Genomic DNA, 6,826 nt, shown 5'->3' on the forward strand with positions numbered 1-6,826 from the left:
ATTAGATGATATCTGAAGCAGCACTTCCCAAACTATCAATCATATCTTTCTTGGCTGAGATAGCTCTCCCTCCCCCTCTGTTCTAGTCTTCTCTGGGTGTTACATGAAAATGGAAGAGGAACAGGATGGGTTTTTTGTTCTCTCAGTATGAAGCTTCCGCTCATACTCCTGAGCAAGCAGACTCTAGATGGCATCTTGCCTGCCAGGAAAGACAACTTACTGCATTTAGGACACCTATTGCCATGTCTGTCACACTTAAGGCAAGCTATCTGCATCAAATAAACCACGGAAGAAAGTATTCACTAGACAGAATTTCACACTTGCTCTCTTTTTGGCAGCAATATCTGACTTAGCTCCTAGAACATGGGCAGCTTGAGCTGCCACAGCACTTGCCTTAAAATGGGAAGCCGTGAGATCGCTGGATCCTCTCAGCAAGAAAATTCTTGGCTATCACCGAAGTAGGTTTTGGCGAGGAAATAACTGACCAGCCTTGGGGAACCAACGCCATGAGGGAAACAGTATTTTGCTCCAGGTTTTGTTTCGAAGCACTGTTAAAAAGTTGCAGTGAGTGTAGACTGTTCCTAGATCTGGGCTGCCCTGACAGCCCGCAGACAGGCGGGGGGCCGGACCTAGTATCAGCCCACAACGAGCTTGGGCGGCAGCTCTGGCTCGGGCAGATAAAGGTCGGTGCGGTCCACAGAGTCTCCGCTGAAGTTGCGGGTTGTGTTTGGCCCTACAAGCGTGCGCGAAGGCTCTGCCCTAAGCCTATTTATGCCTGAGTGCCCGCAGCGCACCTCCGCCAGGCCGAGGCCCGGGCCTGCAGGAGTACAGGCGGCGCCAGAGAACTCGGTCTGCGCCCGGGAGAAGCCGGGGACGGCGGGAGCTTTTCCCACTCCCAGCAGGGAAGGCAGCCCTCCAGAACGGCAGAAGCCCTCAGGGAAAAGGCCGCGGTGGGGCCGCGTCGCAGCCGGCCGCGCTCCCCGGCGCCGCCGCCGCTGCTGAGGGCTTCCCGCGGCTGCTGAGGAGCTCGGCCGCGCGCCGCCGCCATCTTGCGGCCGATCCCTCCCGGCCGCCCGCCCGCCGGTGCCCGCCGCGCACCCTGGCGCCTGTGCCGCCCGCAGCCCGCCCGCGGGCCCGGCGCGGCTCACCGAGAGCTGGCCCAGGCCCGGTCTGCAGCGCACAGAGAACGCGGCAGCAGGGGGCAGTGCGCGGCAGCTGCGCTTCCCCCGGGCGAGGGCCGGGTTGTCGCTGGTGGGGCGGGCAGGGGCGGGCCAGCTCCTCGTCAGCCCTCCCACCCTGGGCCTCGGTACCTGCGGCCTCGGCCTTGGAGGAGTTCTAACCTCGGCAGTGTACGAGTCCTTTAGTCGTATGCTCGTACAGAGGTGCCTGCCAAAACCGCAAATAGGTAAGCTGCCTGCTCCTTCCCCGGACTTCTGACTTTATTTTCGAGTGATACGGCTGTCACACAGCACAGTGCTGCTTTTTTTGGGTATTTTTCCATTTCTTGGGTCTTTCTGAGTGAAAAGCCTGTCTGCTCTTAGCTGGGGTGACCATGGAGAGGAGAGCCGTGGCGGGCAAGGTGGTGGCAGGTGAGAGCCATTTCTTTTCTTGTGGCTTCTTCTCTATAAGCCACAGGATGTTTCATACCTATTTGGCAGGTGGGTTAAGTGAGGTGCTTTTTCCTTTTGAAAAAAAAAACAAATGTTTTGGTGTTTGCTTCAAAAGTATGTATCTTGACAAGCCCTGAGATGAGCTTAATTAAAAATTGGGCAGAGGTGTGCTTCCCGTTTGTTTTTTCTGACTTGGTATTTTGTGCTGCTGGCAACTTGCTTCATTGGCTCTTGTCTGAACGCTAGCGCTGGCACATTTTGATGTAGCTCTAAGTGTTGTGGTTGCAAGCTCTGCCAGCTGCATGCTCAGGGCAGGCCTCAGCTTTGGGCTTCCTGTGCACACAGCTTACCCTGCCTTGACCCTGTGCAGGTGCTTTCTTGTAATGATGGCAGAGAAATAAAAATAAAAAAAGAAATGCAATCCTGGGGGGAAAAAAACCTGCTCAGAAACACTTAAGGTCTGATATTGCTTGTGGCATTGTCTGGATTTCAAGCTAGGAGTGGCCTGCTTCTTGGGTTAATTACTGTTAGAATTGTCCTCTCTGCTTTCTTAGCCCACTGAAAAGTAAGAATTGTGGTTAACTTGCAAGAACAGGAACTGCAGTGGTCGCTTCTTTCCACTTCACTTTATCATTGCAACTCTCTGAAGTTTCTTCCCTTCTGTCTTACTGTGCAAACCTTCACATGAAAATGCGTATGGTACATTCTTACCTGAGCAGAGGATGGAGTGCTGGAGCTGCCAACTGATAACTCTTCCTGCCCTGATACCACTTTCATCTTCCTGAATAAAATAATATGTCATCCTTTGGGATAGTTCTACATTGCATTAAAATAGAAAATGAGGTCACATTGCGTGATATAATTTATGAACAGCATTGACAGTGTTACCAGACTTAGCTTGAGAGTGATTACCAACTGAAAGCTTGTGAGAGACTAGAGAGAAGATATTTGTTGAGGTTGTCTCTTCTATTCTCTCATATCATCTTTGACTTCTGCTTAAAGAGAAAATGAAAGGGATTTTCCTGATGGGAAAGGAGACAAATTATCTTTTTTTGGTACTCAGGAACTTGGTATTGCCTAACTCACAGCTGCTGAAGAATTAAGCTTCTGGTCTGGGGGATTTTAACACTTTGCAAATATTGACAATCTAGAAGGCAGGTGGGCAAATACTAGTGCTCTGGATTGTTTCAAGGGATTTGTAAACTGAAATTGTTTCTGCTCTCTCTCTATTTTCAGAGTTCATACCAATCTTCCTCTCGTGTCTCCGGTACTGTTCTTCCTTACAAGTGCAAGCTGACAGTCTGGCTGCAAACAGCTACGCCTGACACAGTTGACAGCAGGTAAGGGAGCATTATTCCTAAAAGCTTTGTCTTTATTGGCCTGCAGTTCCCAACAGTACAACTGTGGCTAATTTTTCAAGGATTCAAATCTCAGTCTTCAATCCGTGAAAGGATAACCAAAAATCATATGTCCTATAGAGTCAAAGCTAAGTGCTTTCCTTTGGAACTGTGGTTGCATGTACTTATTTTAGTGTCTTTTGACTAGCTAATTTGTTGCATCTACTGTAAGAACAGATGAGTGTGTAGAATATACAAAGTTTTGGTTTTGCATCAGATCAATCGAAGACAGTAGCTCATGTGAGATGCTACTCAAGAGTTAAGTCCCAGGTATTAGACTGTATATTAAATCCATGATTAGTCATTACGCAGTCTCACAACAGTTATGTAAATGAATGTGTCCTGTGTAGACCAAAAGGAGCTGAGAGATGTATTCACTGTGTTAAGCAGCACTCTGTGCAAGAGCTTGCGTTTCTGGGACATACCTACTGCTCTGCAATAGATAACTGGCATTGAATGTGAATGTTTTAGCACGTGCACATCTCTGGAGCTGAAGAGATTATTAAAATTTGAAGCCCCCTGAGGAGTGCCTGTAGCAGCTTTTATTGTGATTGTTTCTCTCATTGAAACTCATATGGTTCACCGAAGATTGGGACAGACTTACTTTACAGGATCCCTTGTAATGAAGTTCAAGGTGAAGATAGTCTGAAGGAAAGATGCAGGAATATTTGTGGCACTTCACAAAAAAGGATTGCAGGACATGTGGGTGTATGTCCACAACAGTTTCATCTAGTGAGGGAAAGACAGCATTCAGCATGTGCTAAAACCAGAGAGTTGGTCTGCATCCTTGAGTCCTGAATTATAAAAGAGGAACAAGAGTGCTTCTATATTTCATAGCAATTTTCTGAGGATAATAATTTTAATGTAGAGAAAAGAGTAGTGTTTAATTAAAGCAAATTTTTAATTTAAAAGTATAGACTTATGTAGCTATATTGGTAGCCTCATCTGTGAAAGCTTAGTCTGTGCAAGTGAAAGACTTGGATCACTCAAACCCCTTTCAGGAGAGAAAGAGAGGAAGAGGAGGTATTACAGTGGTAAAAGTCCTTTCCGCTATATAGTTGCATGTAGACAATCCCTTTGGTGAGTAAGAATGTCAGGGGGAAAAAACTGTCATTAGCACTGACACAGGTAGTAAAAGATATAGTCTTGGATGGGAACACTCAGGAGATAAGAAAGGATGGTAGAATTCTGGGGGAGATACAGATGGAATGTACTTCTGCTACAACCCAAAAGTTGCATTTAGTTAAAGCCTCAGACTTTCCTGAAAAAAAAAAAAAGCACCTGAAAAGAGCAGGGAGTAAGTTGGATATGTGGCATTGCTAGAAGCCTTACCTTTATGCAGGGATGCAATCTTGAAGAATTTGAGATGAGGCTGTACCAAAAACTTGCTTTTTACCTTGCAGCCATTATAGAATGTGGTTGTCTTCTTTCAGTAATTCAGTGCTGGAAATCTGTCTTTGATCCTATTTCGGGGCATTTTGTAAAGCCCTGCAACATTCTTAAGTTTTGCTAGCAGAAGAAATAGTTTGTTGCCCACTTCCTTTGCAAGATTTTCATTCGTGGCTTTGGTCTCCTGATCCAAATGTATCCTCCATATTGGAAACAAAATACCACCTTTAAAATAAATGGGTTTTTTGAGTGAGAGTCATTTCCTTGGTAGAAGAGATGGCTACGGCTACTGAACAGATTTAGATGATGCAGCTATGCAGTCCAATTGCAACACCATCATAGGAGTGTGTACTGAAACCCTGAGGCATAAATAAAAGTCATGAGCCTGAGAGTTTATCCTACATGTGAATGTGTGTGTATGCTGGATGCCAGGATGTGAAATAGAGCACGCAAAATCTCACTTTTGCACTGACTTTATTTACTTGCTTATTTACCGGACTGTTATGAGTTCTGTGTTCCCTGTGGATAGGATACAAAGAGACTGGGAAAACTCTTGAACCAGTTGTTGATTTGCACAGATCTAGCCATTGTGCTGCACAAAGCTCTGGCTTGGGAATCAGCCTTGCAACAAATACATTAAGTGGCTTAAAGCAAATCGTTTTGCCTTTGCTTTGGTTTCTGTCTCTATGCAGTGAGCTATCTTGATTTCCTTTCAAGAGTACTTTAGGATTAAGTCCTGTCAAAATTTTGTATGTAGTTAGCTGGCAGACCACAAATGCTTCAGAGCTCTATCACCAAAGTCTTATCTGTTTCTGGCAAGACTTTGCTATTGGTCAATTGACATTTGTGTTTGATGTCTTCTCTCCTCATCTGATTTACAGACTTTACATGTCTACTTGCAAATAGAACCTTGTGTTGTAGTCAGCCCTTTCAAAGGGGTTTGCTCTCAGCTAGTGAAGATCAGAAGTCACAAGACCTATCTGTTATACATAAATACTTAATTTGATGTACACTTAAATGTCACTATTACAGTTCTAGAGAATTGTATGTAGCAATGTGGATAAGCAATAACATGATGAATTAGATCATTGGCTGCTGTATCCTACGTAGATCCCTTGCTAACTGGAAAGGGTATCATTACCACATGATATTGAAATGTTGGGAGAGGTCAGAGTTGCACAAAGCAAACTACAATCTTGAAAGGCAATACCATGATTTGATCTCTCAATGTTTCTTGAACGTAGAGAAGGCCTTGCCAAATGTTTTTGTGCCAGAGTGAAACTATGATTCTTGGTCAAATATAGATTTGTTGCCTGGTGGTTTGTTCAAAAGGAATACCTTTTGTTAGTCTGTAACAAGAGTCCATAAACTTATACCTTAAAGAGTATGAAAGCAAGGGGGGGTTTGATGTGCAGACAATGAGTCAGTAGAAGGATGTACAAAAAGAGAACTGATACTGGTAGCGCAACTCTTTTGCTCTAAGGGAGTATCTTTTTGGGAGAACAAAAGGACAGCTTCGGGCTCATTTGACTTGTATTGACAGCAAGATATTAATGAAAGAGATCCTGGAGGCAGGCTGAAATGATAATTTTAACAGGAGAAAATAGGTCTGGATTAGAAAGATCTGTGGCTCATCTCTCTGTAATTTAATTAAAGTATTTATGAAAATGCACAGGGAGGTAAAAGAGGAACAAGGAAGAAGTTTTGTCAGCACCCACAAACATTTGAGGCATCCTCCAATATAAATGTTACAGGAAGAAGTAGAGATAGAAAGACAACTAGGAGGTGCTGTACCTACAAAAAGATACAGGAGAGATGACAAAAAGGATGATTGTAATAGAAGTGTGTGATGGTCACAGGAGATTAAAACAGAACACCAATTCTCAGAGTTTTAAGAAGATTCTGGCCTCTTTGGAGTTATGGTGAGTTGTTTCAGAGGGAGTATCTGGATTAGGTAGGATCTAACCATTGAACCAAAGGACTCCTGGCCATGCATAAAGCCAGGCATGTGGAAGCAGAGGTAAACTGCAGTTAAAGGGAGTTTGGAGGTGGAATTTTAATATTGGGAGTTCAAAGTCTATTTTTATGATAAAGGAAAAAGAATCCAACAGGACATGGTTTAAGAAAGACCTGAAATAAGTTAGAAAATAAAGATTTGATCATTGGAAGTGCATGTGAGATTTGTAGTTGAGAATTGACAGTGATTGAGGAGATAAGGAATGTTACAGAGAGTCGTGTGCTTTTCTGTTGGAGACTTAACTGGTCTTGCAATGGTAGTCCAGGAAAGCAAGGAACGTATGTCTCTTTTCTGCAGCAGTGACTGGATAGTGCTGAAGAATTCTATTTTATCCTAAATGATCATAGAATAGTAATTTCAAAAAGTCCTTGTTACATCATCTTTCCTTCCAAGGGATTTTTTGCCTCTGTCAG

This window comes from Pogoniulus pusillus, chromosome 2 (assembly GCF_015220805.1).
Source record: "Pogoniulus pusillus isolate bPogPus1 chromosome 2, bPogPus1.pri, whole genome shotgun sequence".
Lineage (NCBI taxonomy): Eukaryota > Metazoa > Chordata > Aves > Piciformes > Lybiidae > Pogoniulus > Pogoniulus pusillus.